This window comes from Canis lupus, chromosome 12 (assembly GCF_048164855.1).
Source record: "Canis lupus baileyi chromosome 12, mCanLup2.hap1, whole genome shotgun sequence".
Taxonomy (NCBI): Eukaryota; Metazoa; Chordata; class Mammalia; order Carnivora; family Canidae; genus Canis; species Canis lupus.
The window spans coordinates 54,570,553-54,590,711 of record NC_132849.1 but is presented as its reverse complement, the minus strand read 5'-3'; the positions used below and the strand labels follow the sequence as shown (position 1 = coordinate 54,590,711).

The 20,159-nt window shown below is 42.1% G+C and overlaps 1 long non-coding RNA gene across 2 annotated transcripts in view; it reads right to left on the bottom strand.

Annotated features, from left to right (window-relative positions):
- LOC140600750 (uncharacterized) overlaps positions 1 to 15,923 on the bottom strand; it is a 361,628-nt gene extending 345,705 nt beyond the window's left edge. For both annotated transcript variants that reach the window (XR_012003916.1, XR_012003917.1), the window contains exon 1: positions 15,878 to 15,923. This is a non-coding gene — a long non-coding RNA (uncharacterized lncRNA). The remainder of the gene's footprint in view (positions 1 to 15,877) is intronic.
- Positions 15,924 to 20,159: the final 4,236 nt, after the last annotated feature.

Sequence of the window (20,159 nt, the reverse complement as noted above, 5' to 3'; positions counted from 1 at the left end):
AGCTGGTATTCAGGATGACACAATTGATAAGTCTCCAGGCGGGGTCGACCCAGACCTGCTGCTTGCAAAACATCCCAAGAGCTATGTTTGCTATCATGGATATATCCCATACCAGGAGGATCTATGCAGACAAAGCAGTGGTTTTCCAAGGGGGTCAGAGCTCAACTCCAACAGCATTGGGAAACAAAATGCTCGGTAGATGGACCTAGAACAGGCGGCCATAACCACAGAGGTATATAAAAAGGCTTCCGCCTTGGCCGCAAGCATATAAGCTACAGGCAGGGAGTTCTTAGGCAAAGGAATTTAAAATGCTGCTCCTAATCTTTGATGAAAGCTCAAAGCTCAAAGAGCCCCTATTTAAAAATGCCCTTCAGGTTTTGCCCAACTGAGTGGGGAAAAAATATCCAATTCAAAATTTTGGAAATATCTGGGGATGTCAGAATCTAGTATTTTTGCTGAAACCAAGTAATGAGGGACCAGGTCTCTAAGGAAGGTTTGGTGAAGACTATGAAGGCCAGGCTCACAGGAGCGGTGCCCAGGGAGGATACTCTCCTCTCCCTGGAGGGATGGCCAGACACAGCCTTGGAGAGTTTGGGAAAGGGGAAGTGCCCTGCAGCAGGGACTCATCCCTAACTCTTACTTTCTTCTCCACCCACGTGTCTAAGTGAAGCTCTCCACTGCCCTGAAGGGGGAAGAGGCTTTCTTTCCACATTATATAGACTTACTTGACTCGTGAAGAGCTGACGCAGGAAATACCATTCTCCTGCCTGCCAACACTGCTGGATAAGCTCAAATTATTATAGGCTTTATTCTCATTTAATAGGAGGAAGATTACTGCCAAAAATGTATATGAAAGTGCTTTGTAACAAACAAAAGTAAAGCATTATAGAAATGTGTGAGGAATGATAGTGATCATGGTCATAGAGATACATGTTATGCAGCAAAGGAAAACAGAACCTAGGGGCACTTGGGTGTCTCAGTGGTTGAGCCTTTGGCTCAGGTTGTGATCCCGGGATCCTGGCCCAGTCCCATACCAGGCTCCTTGCAGGGAGCCTGCTTCCCCCTCTGCCTAAGTCTCTGCCTCCCTGTGTGTGTCTCTCATGAATACATTAAAAAATTTAAAGAAGTCTTTGAAAAGAAAACAAAACCTAAATTTTAACAACAGAAAAACAGTTAAATAAACTATGGTTTATCTATACGATAGAAGGCTGGATGGCCACTAGAAGTCATTTTATGAAAAACTTCTGATGGTGAAAGAAAATGCGATTACTGCTATGTGAAAATCATTGTATGCCTGCAGGTAAGCTAGATGGATGGATGGACAGGTGGAGAGATGGAGACAGACAGGGAGAGGGAAGAAAATTATTGCAATATATAAATAGGATTTATCTCCGAGTGCCTATATCATGCTTGAATTTTATTTTCCCTTTCATTTTTATTTCTTTAGTTTCTACCCTGCCTTGTTCTAAAAACAATTTAAAGTTGTTTACAACACACATACAAGATAAAATTAAATTGGGAAAAACTTAAGCAAGTGAGGAATAAATATGAGAAAGATAAGGTATAGCCAGCAGAAGGGCTGGTATGTAGAACGTCTTCCGTGAAGCCCCACACATTAGATACAGATCGACAGCAAATTCACCCCTCAGCTTTCTGAGCACCAACATGGGAGAGAGACATGAAGTAGACCATGTGACCCATGGGCATGGGTCAAAGCACTAGCAGAAAAATAAAGCACAATGGTTCTGTTTAAGAAAACAGGAAAGAGGGATCCCTGGGTGGCGCAGTGGGATCCCTGGGTGGCGCAGCGGTTTGGCGCCTGCCTTTGGCCCAGGGCACGATCCTGGAGACCCGGGATCGAATCCCACGTCGGGCTCCCGGTGCATGGAGCCTGCTTCTCCCTCTGCCTGTGTCTCTGCGCCTCTCTCTCTCTCTCTGTGACTATCATAAATAAATAAATAAAAAAAAAAAAAAAAGAAAACAGGAAAGACAGTTCTTCCCATGGTTCTCTGCTCAAAGGGACACCAATGTGGAAAGTGGTGGTGAGTGGGCAATGTTTGGTGCCCGCAGTGACCCAGTGAGTCACCTACAGGTGTTCCCAGGAGCCTCTGTGTAAGCTGAGGACAGAGTGCCAGAGCCCAAGAAGGAGTAACAGCCACCTATAGGGACGGTTACTAGTCCCAGGCTCTGCACAAAGTAGCTGCCATGCTATCTCCCTCATCTGATAGTCACACACCCCTACAAGGTATCTCCAACCCTTCCAGATCAGAAACCGGGTTAGAGCATAGCTCAAATTCAGTTAGCCGACAAAATGGCAGGGCTGCTTCTCTCACCACATGCCTGACTTGTTTCACCAGGTGGCTCTATTGCTTCCCAACCCCAGGAAAAAAATCCAATGCTTCATACAGGCCAGTGGCACAAGGCCAAAATGTAGTTCAGAGAAAACAGCTCTGGAGAAGGAAGAGGAGGAGGAGGAGGAGGAGGAGGAGGAGGAGGAGGAGGAGGAGGCCATTTTTCTCTTTCTACTTTTTAGTATTTCCGAGCTTTGGCCAAATATTATGTTTACTTTTACATTATTCACCCTCTTGGATTCCCTGCACCGTTCCCCAAGCCCACGCAGTTCACATTATTTTCAGTTGATTTTAAGAGTTCTTGAGGCAACTCCATGGAGCAGTGGCTCAGTTGGTTCAGCATTTGACTCCTGGTTTTGGCTCAGGTCATGATCTCGGGGATCATGAGATGGAGCCCCGTGCGGAGCTCCATGCTGAGCACAGAGTCTCCTTCAGATTTCCTGTCTCCCTCTGCCCCTGCCACTCCATGGTGTGATCACATGTGTGCATGCTCTCTTGTTCTCAAATAAATACATGATTTTTTAATAAATTTATTTTTTATTGGTGTTCAATTTGCCAACATACAGAATAACACCCAGTGCTCATCCCGTCAAGTGCCCCCCTCAGTGCCCGCCACCCAGTCACCCCCATCCCCCACCCACCTCCCCTTCCACCACCCCTATTTTGTTTCCCAGAGTTAGGAGTCTTTCATGTTCTGTCTCCCTTTCTGATATTTCCCACTTATTTTTTCTCCTTAGTGATTTTTTTTTTAAAAAGTTCCTGAGCACTTTTTTCTCCCCATGAGATAAGGGACCTCCCCAAGGATGCAGAACATGGTCTTGGTTTGTAAATAAGCTCACCCTGTTCCTGTAGCTTCTACAGTTCAAATGTAAAGCCCATCACTGAGCTATTCCTATGATGTGAGTTCCTAAAATGAACTTCAAGCCACTGTGAACCCATTCCTGAGCTTCTCATATGTAGTCCCTGCCTGTCTCACCTTTTTCCTTGAGTCTCCATCATATCCCTTTGGTGGATGTTCTATTTGACCCAACATGCAGGGGAAGATATCGAGCCTTGGGAACTTTAAATAATATTAAACTGACCAAGACAGCATTTACTAGAACTGGTAATGTTGATTGGAAATAAGTGCCCTCACACACACATATTTAGAATATAAATAAGAATAACCTTCATTCTTAAAAAAATAAAAAACAACCTTTATTATTGAAAACAATTTTACGAAGCATGCCAACAGTATTCTGAGCCTTTGACCTAGAAATTCCACTTGAGTAGGTTGTTTTAAGGAGACAAATATAAATGAGGGCAAAATTTAGCTACTAGGATGTTTCTTAGCATTGTTTATAGTAAGACTGGAAACTGTGCCAAAATAAGATTGTTTAAAAAAAATGAGATCTATCCTGCCAATGAAATAGCACGCATCCATGTAAAAGCTGCATTGTATCATGAACTATATTTAGTTACTTCAAATTATTTTTGTTTCCAATGTATTTAAAACAAGAAAATTGGGTTGTAAAACAATTGTGTAACACGATCTCACTTCTTGAATAAACATTGCAATATGTATATGTAAGAAAAAATGTAGAAGGATATAAGGATGTACCCCAAAATGTTAATGATAGTTATTCTAGGACTAAGGTACTACCAGGAGATTTTAATTTCTTCTTTCTGAATATATCTATTTTTTAAAACTTATCTATCGTGAAGATGTATTGCTCTGTGAAAAAGAAAAAGGAATTTTAAAAAATAGCAAAAACATATCAGTCTCAGTTTTGTATTTCTGTCTCTATGGAAGAAAAGAGCCAAAATATGGATAAAAAGGCTGATAAGCCAGGTCAGAACATTCTTCCGTGTTTGTGCCATTGCCATGGGCAGGGCTAAAGATTTAAAACTCCTTCACATCAGGTGGGGGTTGATGGAAGACATCCAGGTAAGTATGGAGCTGTCCCTTGAGGCATGCCAAGCTAGGACTGTCCATAAAAGTAACCCAAACCTTTTTCTCTCTAGTGCTTTCAAGTTCAAATTTAAAGTCATGGCTACCCAGAGAGATGGAAGCCAACCTAATTTTTATAGTGTTTATAAAAAAAAAAAAAAGCCCCTTTCACCCATGCCTTCCCCATTTTTGATTTCACAAGAGCACACCTGCCCCACTGGTCCCAGCAGCAGCTTATTATAGCTTCCATGCAAGCAGAAAGCACTTGGTAATCAAAGATAATTCTGCTCCCACGTGAATAAATGCAGTTCGGACTTGTCTATCACTAAAAGGCCTCAAAAGACTAGAAGACATAAATGGATATAAATTTAGTTCTAAACTGTTTTTAAAATACGTTCTAGCACATTTAATGGCAGAGCGAGCTAATGTATGTCAGTGCTGCTTTTTCTTGAAAGCTGCTTCCATGTGTGACTGAATAAAAAGATGGATGCTGGCCTTTCATTTAAAATAACATTCAATAAAGTGAATGTTTTCATTTGGCCCTTTTCCTATTTGGGGAAACTTTCATTCTCTAACAAAAATTTATTGAATATCTACTAGAAAACACAAATATGAACCTGTTCTGCTGCTGGGGCTTTCACATAAGTAGAAAGCCATGAGAAATTCCTTTTCCCTGTTTCAGCTAGACAAGCTACCAAGTAAATGCTGAGCTTCCATGTAAAATGTCAAGGAGTTGCAAGGCTTAAAATGTTAGAAAAGCCACAGTCCAAAATGCAGTAGGGATCCGAGGCCCCTCATGCCTCAGCCTCAGCTTTCTTCTCTCCATAATTCCTGCTGCTTACTTGGGTGATGTTCACATCCCAATATACACCTTGCTCTGCTTTCATGCCTCCTTCTTTCATTTCAGCCTTATCTACTGGAACCACCTTCTATCTTTGACTGCCTGGGAAGCGCTGACTCACCTGCTCAGACATCTCCCACTTTGTGAAGCATTCATTGAGCATAGTGCTTTCCACCTTCCCCAGTAAGGTTAACCAATCCATTGTCTACTCTACACAGAATCCTGTTATAGAGAATCCTGTTATTACATGAGTCACACTCCAGCTGAATAATTTGTCACATGTACATCCTCTACCAGAAAGCAAGGTTTCTGAGAGCAATGTCTAGACTGTAATTTCTCTTTGATTCCAGAATTAGCACTGTGCTCTTCTCAAACATAAGGACTCCTAAAACTTGGTTGACCTGGATGAAGAGGTTATCAGATTACCAGATTATAAGAAATAGTGGAGAAAAGGGGAAAGGTGAAGTAAGGGCGAGGAAGGGAAGATGGAAAGAGTAGGAGAACAATTCTGAAATGCTGAGTGTGATGGTTTCTGGATCTTAGACTCCGATGTTGTGGCCAAACTTTCCTTCTCGTTACATCTGTTGTCTAACTGATGTCTAAAATAGATGAGCAAATAGAACAACAATATGAAAATTGTGTTTCTAGGAGAAAGTGCAACACTGGGGAATCTGTAAGGCTAATATTGGGACAGCAAGTCACTCTTAAAAGTACAGTGAAAAGAGAAAATATTATTAGATATCTATATATCTTTCATATATTTTTGTCACTAGGTCTCCAGAATACTCTATGACAGCATTGTTTTTGGTTTTATTTTTAGAGAGAGCTTGGGTGGGGGGAAGCAGAGGGAGAGGGAGAGGGAGAGAGAGAATCTTAAGCAAGCTTCACACTCATCACAGAGCATGATCTGAGCCTAAATTAAGACGCATAACCAGCTGAGCCACCCAGGCGCCCCTATGACAACATTTCTTTAAGCTTGTTCCATCAAATTAGTAATGGGAGAAAAAAACATCAAATGATTCCCTGCCCTCCCCCAAAAAATTTAGGAAGAATTAGGTTTAAAAAAAACAACAACAAAAACGCCTTTCTGCAATACTAACTAGGCTTTTAAAATTCTGTTACATATTTTGAGTGTCTAAGAGTAAATGCAGAATTTCCCTAACTCAGTGGACCAGAGAATCCCAAGGCATCCCCTGTGACTAGGTTCCTTCAAATACATCTTAGAAAGTGAAGTCCTGCTCATTATGTATGTAGACATCATCCCTTCCCTGTGTATAAAGAAGGGCACTGATGCTGAAGATATGATATTTCCAAGGGCATATGGTGCATAAGAGTGAGGATTTCAAAGCCAAGTACCAGAGATATTTGCTCATTGGGATTCCTCATTGCCTTGAATATAATTCAACTTGGATCATGGAAATGTTTACTATGGCCTGAATCAAGTTCATCCTTCAGGATAGGGTGTGGGACTTTTAAACCCCCAAGGCTTTATCTATAGAGCCCCTTACCTAGAGTGTATCTAGATTGTTCAAGTGGTCCTGAAACAGACTGGCCCAGAACGAAGTCCTCAGGTTGGATTGCACGACTAGACAATTACCCACAGATGGAAAAGGACATGCCCATGTGCTGACATGACTTATTCCTCACATAAGAGCTCTTGTTAAAATGCACATTTTAATAGATTTAAATGGAAAAACATAATTTTCTAGAACCTAGATGTTAGCATAGATGATATTATTAAAGTAATAAACAAAATAGATCTGAAAGAAGAAAGATACATTGCAATTTAGATGAACTCCATTTTATCCATCAATATCACTGGAAATGGGGGCAGCTGGGTAGCTGTTGGTTAAGCATCTGCTTTTGGCTCAGGTCATGATCCCAGAGTTCTGGGATGGAGCCCCACATCGGGCTCCCCACTCAGTGAGGATTCTGTTTCTCCCTCTGCCTCTGCTCCTTCCCCCATTCATGCATATGCATGTGCTGTCTCTCTCTCTCTTTCAAATAAATGAATAAAATCTTTTAAAAAAATCACTGAAAATCAAATCATCTGTTTACAATATTCCTCATATAACAGTAATTCCATAAAACAGAAGTTACTTGGAGATATAATCTCCTTCTTAGCATTATGCTTACTTTTTCACCACCACATCACTATAGATTCATACAATCTGTTTTCTAACTCATTCAAGGCCATCCTAAGCACCATCAGTGTCAGAAACAGGCAGTATTTCAGAAAGGCACTAGAGCAGAGATCAGGAGACTTGGCTCTGTTGTCAACTACTTGTACAACCTTAGGCAAGTCATTTGCTCTCCTAAACTTTGTTGTTCTCATCCTGTGCTGTCCCCTACAGTAGACATTGGCCTTCGGTGGCTATTGAGCACTTGAAATGCACCTAGACTGGTTTGAAGTATGCTACTAAGTGTAAAATACATACAGAATTTCAGATATTTAAAATGAGAATAAGAGTATGAATATCTCATTAAGAAATTTTATAGTGAGTTCATATCGAAATGATAGTATTTCAGGTGTAGGAGGCTGGTAAAATATATTATTAATTTCACCTCTTTCTTTTAACTTTATTGTGTTAATGTAGCTACTAGTAAATTTAACATTACATATGGGAATCGATTTGTATTTCTATCAAAAGCACAGGTCTAATGTGTCAAATGAACTGGTGGTTTCAGATTACTTCAGAGTGGCCTTCTACTCCTAAACTTTTAAGATAAAGCCTTTTGATGGAAAATAAAGCTGGGGAGGGTCTAAGGCATAAACACTGACGGAAAGAACCAGGCAGGATGAGGTCTCAGACAGGACTCTGAGCACTAAATATCACACTGGTGGAGAAGAATGCAAGGGGTCAAGGATACTATGGGGGAGAGAAGAGACTTTGGGAGCTTTGGGGATGGGGGACTGTATCAACTTAAACTTGAAGTCTAAATCAATTTTTTAAAATTTATTCATGAGAGACACACACAGAGAGGCAGAGACACAGGCAGGCAGAGGGAGAAGCAGGCTCCCTGCAGGGAGTCCGATGTGGGACTTGATCCCAGGATACCCGGATCACTCCGTGAGCCAAAGGCAGATGCTCAAACAGTGAGTCACCCAGGTGCCCCTCTAAATCAATCTTGGCTTAGCTTTGGATGAATGAAGCTTTGTTCAATCTTGACTCCTAGTTAGAATAGCCTCAAAGTCTCTGAAGTGGATCCTGCCGTACATAGAATAAAAGATAATGATGCAGATTTTCTATATTAGGACTGCACTATGACAGTTTTACTAAGTTAGAGATGTTCTGGATAATGGATAAGCCTGGGGCAAGAGGGAAGCATTATACTCACTGATCCAAAATTTCTGAAGAGTAACTGTGGTTTTACAAATTGATTTATTGAGGAATGTATTGAGGAGAAAAAAAGTGGGAATCTCAAATCTCATGTCATTAAGAGAATCAAAGAAAAAGACAAGTTAGCCATCATTCAATCCAACCCCTTCATTTTGGGGATCAGCACACAGGGGCTCAGACAGGGAAAGTGAAATTGCCTTTCTTCACAAAATGATGCTAACCATCTGTAGCAAAGTCGAACTGTATTATGGTTCGGAATTGGGTCTTATAAAGGAAACAGAAAAGTAAGAAAGACTCTTTTCCTTCAAGAAGTTTTTAGCAGCTTAATTTTTCTCCCTTTGTCTCTTTTGGAGACAGTTATTTAAAAACTGATAAGATAGGTTGTATTTAGTGCCCAGTCTTTTCCTATTAAGAAATGAAGCAGGGAAGACATTTGAGTCTTTCTAATGTGGAGATTGGTAACTTCTCTGCCACTGGATCCAGTAAGCTGTTCAATACTATATAAAGAATGTTATACATTGTTTGTTGATTGAGAAATGTCCAGTTAGCTGCACAGTAACTGGTTGTAAAATCTTGACACCTCTACTCAAAGTTATTTTCTGGTTGGTTGGTTGGTTGGTTGGTTCTGCCAACTTTCTAATAATGGTTTTGAGGTAATAATGTTGGCTTTCGGGCAGCCCGGGTGGCTCAGCAGTTTAGTGCCACCTTCAGCCCAGGGTGTGATCCCAGAAACCCGGGATCGAGTCCCACATCAGACTCCCTGCATGGAGCCTGCTTGTCCCTCTACCTGTGTATGTATCTCTCATGAATAAATAAATAAAATATTTTTAAAATAATAATAATGTTGGCTTTCCACTTCCGGTAAATTGGACAATACTATTTTGAGAACTTCTGCTTCTGAGGAAGAGGGAGATCTTCAAGGCACAGCAATTATTCTCTCCCCCAAAAAAAATGATCAGAAAAGCAAGATAAATTAAAACAATCAGGTATACATTGCAAAGACTCAGAGAAGATAAATTGAAACAAGCAAATACACATTTCAAGACAAGAAATAAGACTTTAAAACTCCAGACAAGGAAGCTCCTTGCAGAGGTGCACTGAGGACTTCCTGCTTTTCAGGAAGCATCTGCCAATCATGAGTGAGAGCTGAAGTCAGAGAACTAGGCTGAGAGACAGAACCCAGCAGAGCTGATCCCCATGCAAAAGGCCACAGTGGCAAAACTAGGTATCTCACAGCCTCAAAGAGTCCATGTCACCATCAAAAGATGTACTAATTTCTAAAGAAGCACAAAGCAAGGAGCTAAAGCATTAAGTGGATTCTTCTAGAAAGCAGAGGCTTCCAGGACTAAGGAAACAAAACCCACTGGGAGAAGAGTGATGAGAACTACAGATGGGAATTGAAAGCTCTCATGGAGGGGACTGGTCACTGAGGGATCCACCCCTTTTCAGGGGCTACTAGCCTCTGGGAAGAGTTGGACACTGAGGATCCAGGCCTAGCCCCCAGCAGGAGGCTGCTGCCTGGATCCAAAGAAACCTTTATACTCCTTGAATACCAACTCCCAATTTCCCGCTCCCCAGCCTCAGGTATGTACCATTCTGCTCTCTGCTTCTATGAGCTTGACTATTTTAGATTCCTAATGTAAGTGCAATCCTGTGGTGTCTGTCCTGTGACTGGCTTAATTCACTTGGTGTAATGCCCTCGAGATCCACCCATGTTGTTTCAAATGATAGGATTTCCTTCTTGTTCTAAAGCTGAATAATATTCGTGTGTGTGCGCGCCACATTTTATTTATTTATTTATTTATTTATTTATTTATTTATTCATTCATTCATTCATGAGAGACACACAGAGAGAGGCAGAAACATAAACAGAGGGAGAAGCGGGTTCCCTGTGGGGACCCTGATGCAGGATTCAATCCCAGGACCCTGGGATCATGACCTGGGCCAAAGGCAGATGCTCAACCACTGAGCCACCCAGGTGACCCTATGCCAGATTTTATTTATCCATTCTTCAGTCAATAGACAAGTTCTAGAGATCTGCTCTACAGCACAGGGTCCACAGTCAATAACAATACTGTATCATGCACTTAAAATTGTGTTAAGAGGATAGATCTCATATAGAATGTTCTTATCATAATTAAAACCAGAACAAAAATTAATAGAAGGAAGGAAGGAAGGAAGGAAGGAAGGAAGGAAGGAAGGAAGGAAGGAAGGAAGGAAAAGTATAGATCTTAAAACAATGCCTAGCCCATAGTAAGCCCCAGTCAATGGCAACATTTATAATCCATCTCCTACCCCAAAAAGGAAGAAACCAGCAAAGGTTTTCGTAGTTGCTGGGGAAGCAAATAACAAAATAAGAGACCTGAAGGACCTAAAAAATGAAGCAGAGCTCTGCCTGAAGCCATAAACCCCCAACAGGGTACGCTTCAAACCTCTTCCCATAGTCCTTGCTTTTCTAAGTCTTCTAATCTCCTTATTTTGGCTCTTCTGTCCACACTCCCAAAGAAGATGTCCTACCTCTGAAACTCAAGGAACAAAGAACAATCAGCCGTTCTCTCATCATCCTGACTGTCAAAATAATCATTTCAGGTTAATAGCTGCTGTTCTTCCATCGCTAATTACATAGACAAAGTGATGTCTTTAAAAAATAACCTGTAGCCTCATGATGGCCAAAGATTAAAGCTTCACTGGGGCAGGTGCAGGCTGTGGAGCTGAAGCAGAGCATGGAGGCAGGTACTGGGGGGAGATTAGAAAGGGAAAAGAGAAAAGATAATCTGGAACCAATGCCCTGAAGATCAGCACAGACCTCCTTATAGCCTCCCCCCCCGCCCTATTTTGTACAAAGCATGCACTGTCTCATAATTGTTCAGTTCCCATGGGTCTGTGTCTCATTCCTCAAACTCCAGGTCAATTGTGGACTTCTCAAAGGCGAGGTCTTGAACATCCCACAGCAACTGACTCCACCATGAAGACAGGCAAAGGTCACAGAAAGAGAACAAACATCAGTAAGAAGGTGGTAGTTGAAGGAAGGAAGGGAGAAGGGTGGGAATCAAAAGTGGAACAATACAAAAATATATTGAGGCATTCTCTCATCAGTGAGCATCGGCCAAGGCCAGTTAAAGATCCAGTGTGTCCACCTCATAGATGACCTCCCTGGGTCCAGCCTTGAGTTCTCCTTTGATGGCCTGCTCAAAAATCAGCTAAAAGGCACTTCATTGAGTGCCAGTGGGTTCCCAGCTCCACACTCTCTGTGCTACTTTTGTTTAGGACCACACAGCTGGCCCCCACCCTTGTGGAAAGGCAGTAAGACCACTGGGAAGACTGCTACACCTGAACAAGAAAAGAAATGGAAAGGACCAATGTGGTATAAAATACAAAGTTCTTATTTATTCATATGCATTTGTTGTTTTTCATTCTCCTTGTGTATTTGTCACATTGTCTCCTAAACTAATTACCTAATTACAGAGGGTGAAAGCATTTAAAGGATTACAGAGAGATCCCTCACATGTACTATGGAGGTAGAGATGTTTATTAATTGCTCCATCTAAAAATGTTCCAACCCTTTCACAGCCGCTGAATTATTCATTAATCTGCCCCCTCCACCCATGTGTTTAACCAGCATTAATCCCTCCAAGGTACCACTAAATACCACCGGTCATTTATACTAAGCCCTTTAATTAATCACATCAGTGGTCATGTGTTGACCCTCTTCTCTCCCACATGCCATTCGCACAACTTCCTGGGGAAAGAACCAACTAGAACACACACTTCTAGCAATGGCTGCAAGGCATTCTGCAACCAATTATTCCTTCAAATTGAAGTCACCAACATTTCAGACAAGAGAGGTCAAAATGTGGCTATTTTTATTTTGACATACAGATGTGGCTGACATTTTTATTCTGCTCTATGTAGAGGAGGACAACAAGAGGTATACACACGGAAGAAGCTTGCTCAAAGCTATTGATTCCACAAATCAGAGATCCATGGAAATCAGCATGCCCCTCTTGTCAGGACAGTGCCCTTGGGAGATGTGTTAGTTGATGCATTAGTATTTCCTGCAGGATACATTGCAAGAGAAACAACTCCCAAAACCATGATGGACCACAAAGGTTGATGTGTCCATTCATGCAGATTCTAGTACAGGTGTCACTCAACAGTGCAGTCTGCGTCAACTGTGTGACTCCATTATCTCAACATGAAGCCTCCTGCCTGATAGGGAAAGAGAAATGTAGGCTGGAGAATTACAAGTGGGTTTTCTACTGTGTCAGCCCAGGGTGACAACTGTCACTTCCAGGACTAGTCATCCAGTCCCATTCAACTGCAAGGAGACAAAGACATACAGTCTTTTATGTGTCCAGAAGAGAAAGGGAAGCAGATAATAACAAATAATACTATTACTGTCTTGTCTGTCAAAGAAGATTAAGTGCATTGGCCTTTGCTTCCACTACTTATTGGTTATTTGTAATCATACCCTGATCTGATAGGGTGAATGCTAATTTACAAAGAATTTTCCACTGACTTCTCTCATTTGTCTTTATTCTATCTTGTTTGATGTCTATAGCATTCTATCATGTTTTCTTCTATCATGTCACTCAGAGGCAAAACCCCCAGTGAGTAGGAATTTAGTTGGGAAGTGCCTCAACTCTCCCACATGTGCAGTTCCATTATGTCAATTCTCACAAGGTTTCTTAATCTGGATGCCATGATTCAGAGACTATAGGCCCTTCTAAGGTAATGTGTATGTGCCATTTTTCCTACGAAGAGGGGCCATACTTTTCAGCAGATGCTGTTTTCCCTCTACTGGTCTCTTGAATCTTTAGAGGCTGAGACTATCTGAATAATCCTTTGATCTTTCAGACCATCTATCAAATGCCTGGTACAGCCAAGTGGACAGAACAGATTGCTGATGAAGGAATTTTGGAAAAGAAGTTGGGAGGGAGTGGGGAGTGTCCTGCTAGAGAAAATGGATCAATGGGGGTCAGCAATTGGAGGAATGGGATCTGGCCTGCTGGATCAGGTCCAGCAGGAGGACATTAATGACTTGGAGAGAAGGAGCCAGGAAGCAGAATGAGGCACAAAAGGAGAATGAGACAACCTAGATGGCAACCATTTGTGTCCTTTGCAAAGGGTTGGGAAAAATCACTTTGCCCACCCCTAGATAAGGTTTGGCCACTAGAGCTTGTTCAACACTGAGTTCCTGATGAGAAGAGGCCTGGCTGTGTGCATCCAGACACGTTAATTGAATTTTCTGGAACAAGGGATTAGCATATACACCAAAGGTTTTTAAATCAGTCCTGTGATTTATTTAGCACATCAGCTCACATATTAACTTTAAAGAAATCATCCCCTACAGTCTCATTGCGTGAAAGGTAGAGGTGCCCTTCATGGGCAGGAAGATGAAAGGTTGAACCTCTAAGGCAGAAAGAACTGACAATGCACCTAGCAAACGAAATAAAACATTTAAAAAAGAAATTATGTTAAAACAAAATGCTACCCTACAAAAGGTAGAAGTCCACAACTAATTACTGATACTACAGCATACTTCAATGTTTTGGGGAAGTTAAAATAGTTTTGCTTCTTGTATTCTAAAAATGAAAAAGTAGGTTCATTCTGAAATCCCAAGAGGTTCTTTATAAAGTGACAGGGTCAAGTAGGGTTTCAGAGAGACATGGTGGCCCTGAGCAGGCGAGCACAGCACACCTCTTCCCACACAGACTAGTATTTCCCTGGCAGCTTGGCCTAAGCACTGGCCTTTCCTCTGCCTTCCAGGGAAAAAGGAATCATTCTGCCTGAATTGCAAAAACCATGTTTGAAATACCCTCTCAGCTTTGTTTTGTCAACTGACATCACATCTGTCCTTAAGAAGCCAGCTTAGAGATCCTGAGCCCCACAGACTTGCCAGCGGGGGACCCACCAACAGTGTTCTTTTATGACAGCAATGACAAGTTAACCAACAGCTACCATTTCCAAGAATGGGCACCTTCAGACCTACGGATGAGGAAACTGAAGCCCAATCCTTCGAAAAGATTACTGGTACTGATTTGTTACCTGTGGTACCCATGTTACCCATGGTAGGCTTCTAATCTCTCAAAAGTGGGGAGGCCCCCACCATGTCATCTTTGGTTTTATGCCCAATGGTGTTGGCCAAACAGCAAGGACCTGAAAATGTCAGTTAAAGAGAGCAAGAGAAAGAATGAATGAAGCTCAGATAAAAACAAATTGTCTGGGGCCACCTGGGTAGCTCTGCCTTTGGCTCAGGTGGTGATCCTGGGATCCTGGGATCCTGGGATCGAGTCCCGCATCAGGTTCCCCACAGGGAGCCTGCTTCTCCCTCTGCCTATGTCTCTGCCCCTCTCACTGTATCTCTCATATATAAATAAATAAAATCTAGGAAGGAAGGAAGGAAGGAAGGAAGGAAGGAAGGAAAGAAAGAAAGAAAGAAAGAAAGAAAGAAAGAAAGAAAGAAGAAAGAAAAAGAAAGAAAGAAAGAAGAAAGAAAAAGAAAGAAAGAAAGAGAAAAGGAAAAGAAAAGAAGAGAAAAGAAAAGAAAAGAAAAAAGAAAAGAAAAGAAAAAAAGAAAAGAAGCGAAGCAAAGCGAAACGAAGCGCAACGAAACTGTCCATACTGCTAGGGATCAGGGATAGGGTTAGAACTGTTGGTCTGACCACAAAGCTACTTGTGAAGGCACCTCTTTGCACCTGTGAGCTCCACTAGCCCATGGGGTCTGATTGTGAGATGAAGGATAGTGGTCCTGAGTAGCTTCAGGCAGTTGGGGACAGCTATCCCAATAAACACAAAATACTTTCTTTTGCCATGTGTTTTACATGCTTTGCAATGCCCCACCTAATATCTTTTTAATGTGAAAATTGTAGAGTCATTATGGACACAGAAAAGTGCATAAAACATAAATGGTCAATAGATTTTCAGAAAGTGAGTGATCTGTCGCATACACGCCACCCACATGAAATGTAAAGCAGGCTCTCAGAACCAGAACCAGAGAGAAGCATGTCCCTTTCCTTGCACCTATCACGTAGAAATCACTGTGCTGTCATTATGATAATATTCTGGTTTTGCTTCCAGTTTTACCTTCATGCATTATGCATGAAGTCATGCATTATCTTATCTAATTATTGAAGTTCCTTAGCTCGTAAGGCATGTAATGACCATCTCTGTCCTAGGGACAGGGCATCGAGAGTACAGGGCTCAGTACCATGGGTCCTATCTGCATGTGGAGGAGAGGCAGAGCGGCCTTCCCCAGAGCCCTAGGAGGTGCCTTCTCACTCCTCAGCTCATTGGGACCTGACCATAGTCTTCTGAACCCAGAGCCTTCTGATCCCTAGCTGCTGAAGAGCTCATGTGCAAGATCTCTGAACTGGTGCCACCTAACAGGGAGCACGGTAGGACTCATGCTTACCTCCAGCAACAGGTCCGTATTCCCATCAAACCCACTGGATTCAGCTAGGGGACAAAACAGAAAAAGGGAAAAGTCAGTATGAGGCTGTCTGGTGCACCCCCGACCGCCCTGCCAGCACAGCCACTTGTTAGCTGGAAGCACACTTATACTAGAGGGTCCCTGATGCTGTTTTATATGTGAACAAATTCTTCATTCAAACACCTGGTTAAATCCAGAGTTTGGGCAGAGTCCAGAAATCTCCCTGTCAAACCCTCTAAAATTTGAAAGAGCAGGAAACCCAGACTCAGGGAAGGAAATGACTCGTTCAAGGCCGTACCCCGTGATAAGGCCCAAGGCTGGTAATAAGGGCAGGTAAATAAAGCAGCCAGTGGGGGTGAGGTCTTAATGGCATTTAGTTCCCATTCTGAGCTGGCCAACCCAGTTGCTTCGTACTCCATGTTGATGAGATTCTGGGAAACAAGCCAGCTAACTCGAGGGATTTAGATAAAACCAACTGGAATAGTTTCCTTTTTGTCCCTGAGTCCAACTTTGAGGCCAGGATTGAGTGATCCAGGCAAGGGGAGTTGGTTACTCTCCCTGCAGCCACACAAAAGACCAGAGGTCACTGGCATAGTCATTAAGAATCCCCTCCTGCCTGCAGGACACCTTGTGGAACCTCGTAGGATTTATAGAATGCTCTCACACGTTATGGAACTCGACCTTCATGTGAGCCCCTCAGAAGGGACAAGGCTGAGCACTGTATTCCAAATTTTCAAGGAAGAAACTTGAGCTTTTATCCAAGATGATAAAACTAGTGGAGCCGAGGTGACTGATTCCTATTCCATCATGGCCCTTGGCGATAAGAGAGAGCCTGAGAGAGGGTGACACATGCTTCATGCTTTGCTCCATCATCATGTGACACTGAAACTCTCACAATAGCTCCACCCCCTCTCAGTTCTGCTCTCTGTGGTTTAAGTGTGATCGGTCGATGCAGTTTGGAAGCAGATGATGTAGCATTAGAAGGTCAACAGTAGCCTAACCCTAGGTCACCTGCCTAGATCACTCAGCCCATTTCACCTTATGATGTGGGTACTTTTTCATCTCCCACCACTACAAGAAGAAGGGTGAGTACAGTACAGTAAGATATTTTGTGAGAGAGCACACATTCACATAACCTCTATGACAGTATGCTGTTGCAACTGTTCCATTTTATTATCAATTATTCATCTCTTACTGCATGCAGCTGATAAATTAAATTTTATCATAGGTACATATGTGTAGGGAAAACCATAGTAGACACAGGGTTCGGTCCTATGTGTGGTTTCAGGCAACCCCTGGGGGTCTGGAACATTCCCCATGGGTAAGTCCCCATGTCCCCACTGGACAAACAACTCCAATTTCTAACTGTCGATCATCTCAGTCATCTTTATATCTACCCAACATTGAAGGACCCGGGGGAATAATCTAATTTAAACCCAATTTTACCTATAAAAATCTTTGGGAATCAGGAAAATCAGTAAAGTATGCCATTATCCTAAAACCATTCAACCTGTGTTTATTCTCGAATATGTCATCCCTATACATGGGAGTCAGTACAGTTGAGCTAATAAGCAATTTTACAAATAACCTGGCCCAATTCTCTCATTCTGTGGAGGGAAGAAATTGAGGCCAAGCAAAAGAATTAACCTTCCCCAGCTGACATAACACATTTATGGGTGAGCCAGGAGAAACCCCAGATTCCATGTCCACCCACCAACCTGCCCCAAGCCCCCTGTCTTCCATTAGAGCGCTCCCCACCTTATGTGTTCTTAAGCCATTGTATTTAGCATTTTGTCAGGACTGACGAGTCTGTCTGGTTTATTGTAACATCATCTCACCAAGACCATCTCCATCAGTAACCTCCTGCCTGACACCTTCCCTCTCTGAGCCTCAGGTCCTCAACCCCAAAATACAAATTACCCCTGTGCCTCCTAGCTCACACTGTTGTGAACAATAAACTGATATGCAAACAGGAGAGGCTAATTATCAGTAGTTATTCTTGGATTTGCATCCCATGCTATATGAATAAGCACTAGACATCTCTGTGTCTTACCTTTTCCATCTGTCAAGGGGAGATACCGATCTCCAGGATCTAGTTTGAAACAACACTAGAAAGACAGGTGCAGGTATTAACATAACCTAATCTCTTCCAAATGAAATGCATTCTAGTTACCAACGTCCTCACCGATTCATCATCACTATTCCATTGATCTAAGTTTATTTATTCATTTATTTATTCAACTCCATTCATGCGGCACCTACTGTGTGCCCAGTAAATGAGGAGCGGAAGTACCCGAAGAAGCAGCAGACCCAGTCCCCATTTCAAAAAGCAGACAGTTCCCAGACAAAATGCCAGAGATGTGAATAAAATAGAATGATTCTAAAAGGGTTCATGCAAGCTTTCCAGGAAGGTCAAGAAAGTAATGTTCTTAGTCCATTAGGAGGAAGGCCAGGTCATGTAAGGGGGGTGGTCAGGACAGATGTATTACCTTACCCCAGAGCAGCTGGGAAACTGCAGTGGTTGGTGGAAGGGGGTAAGAAAAGAAACTATTTAAAAACAAACGTCATCGCTGCAAACAGATGCACACATACACACCATAAAACAAATATAGTGATACATATGGAGAAGGAGATGAGCCTCAGGTTTTAGGCTGCCCTGCCCTGCTGGGTTCCATTTCTGTAGGCATCCAGCCACTGAGGGTCTCTCAGTCCCCACTGCAAGACTCCCATTTACCACCAAAACTTTCCTAAGGCCTACATCTACAGGATGCCGACTTATGAGTCCATGCCAACTTGGTCTCCTGAAGAGCTCCTTAAAACTACCCGTGTCTTACCTCCTGCCATGTTCTGATTCAGTAGTTCTGAAGATGAGGAATGTGGGGGTATTTTTTTTAAGATTTTATTTATTTGAGAGAGCGAGAGAGCGCCAGTAGGGGTAGAGGGAGAAGCAGGCTCCCCACTGAGCCAGAAGCCCGAGGCAGGACTCCATCCCAGGACTCCGGGATCATGACACAGCTGAAAACAAATGCTGAACTGACTGAGCCACCCAGGTGTCCCAGGAATGATGTGGGTTTTAAGGATGTTCTCGGATTGTTCTCAGGTATACTCCTGGTTGAGACCCATAATGGAGTCAGAGCCTACATGATTCATAAACTAGAGAGCCATCCCATAAGAAGGCACAGGCTAATTCAAAGCCACCCAGAGATGGCATCGCTAGCAAAGGACCCAAGTTTCCAGATTTCCAATGCAGGTCCAAGTTCGCCTGGTTAGCACTAAAGAGTGGACAAAAGGAAGAAAAGTACCTCTCCTAGTCATTCTCTCTTCATTCCAGAAAGAGGGCTCTGTGGGGGGGAAAAAAAGAATATTTCAAAGCATTGAAAGCATACACCTTCCATAATCAAAAGAGAGAATTCTGATGAGTGGTAACTAGACTTTGGGGGATGATGACTTTGCAGTGTATACAGATGTTGAAATATAATATGTATAATATATATATATATAAATATAATGGTGTACACCTGAAATTTATATGATAAAAAAAGAATTTTTACATTGAGGTGTAAGTATACTGTACTACATATGCTTTGAGAAACATATAAATATTTCCATTATGTCCAAAAATATGGTTAATTTAAAAAGTATTTTATGGGTTCTAGAAAAGAATGCACATCTTCTATTTGGGAGGTGAAAAGTTTGATCTGGGTGTTAATCTATAGTTATACAAATAAAATAAATCTATAAATAATATATAAATAGAAAAATACTAACAAATACTAATAAGTATATATTTAGAAATGCTACACATTTTCTATTTTGTTTACTAGATTTTAAAAATTATTTTACTTATTCATTCATAAGTAACACAGAGTGAGAGAGAGAGGCAGAGATATAGGCAAAGGGAGAAGCAGGCTCCCTGTGCGGAGACCGATGCAGGACTCAATCTGAGGACGCCAGGATCACAACCTGAGCCAAAGACAGATGCTCAACCACTGAGCCACCCAGGTGTCCTTATTTACTAGATTTTTTTTTCTTTAAAAAAAAAAAAAAGATTTTATTTATTTATTCATGAGAGACATAGAGAGAGGCCGAGACACATGCAGAGGGAGAAGCAGGCTCCCCACAGGGGGCCCCCCCACAGGGACCCCGGGATCATGCTCTGGGCTGAAGGCAATTCGCTTAACCACTGAGCCACCCAAGCGTCCCATTTACTAGATTTTTCATGACCTTGTTGATATAAATTAGTATCTGCTTTCTATTATTTTTT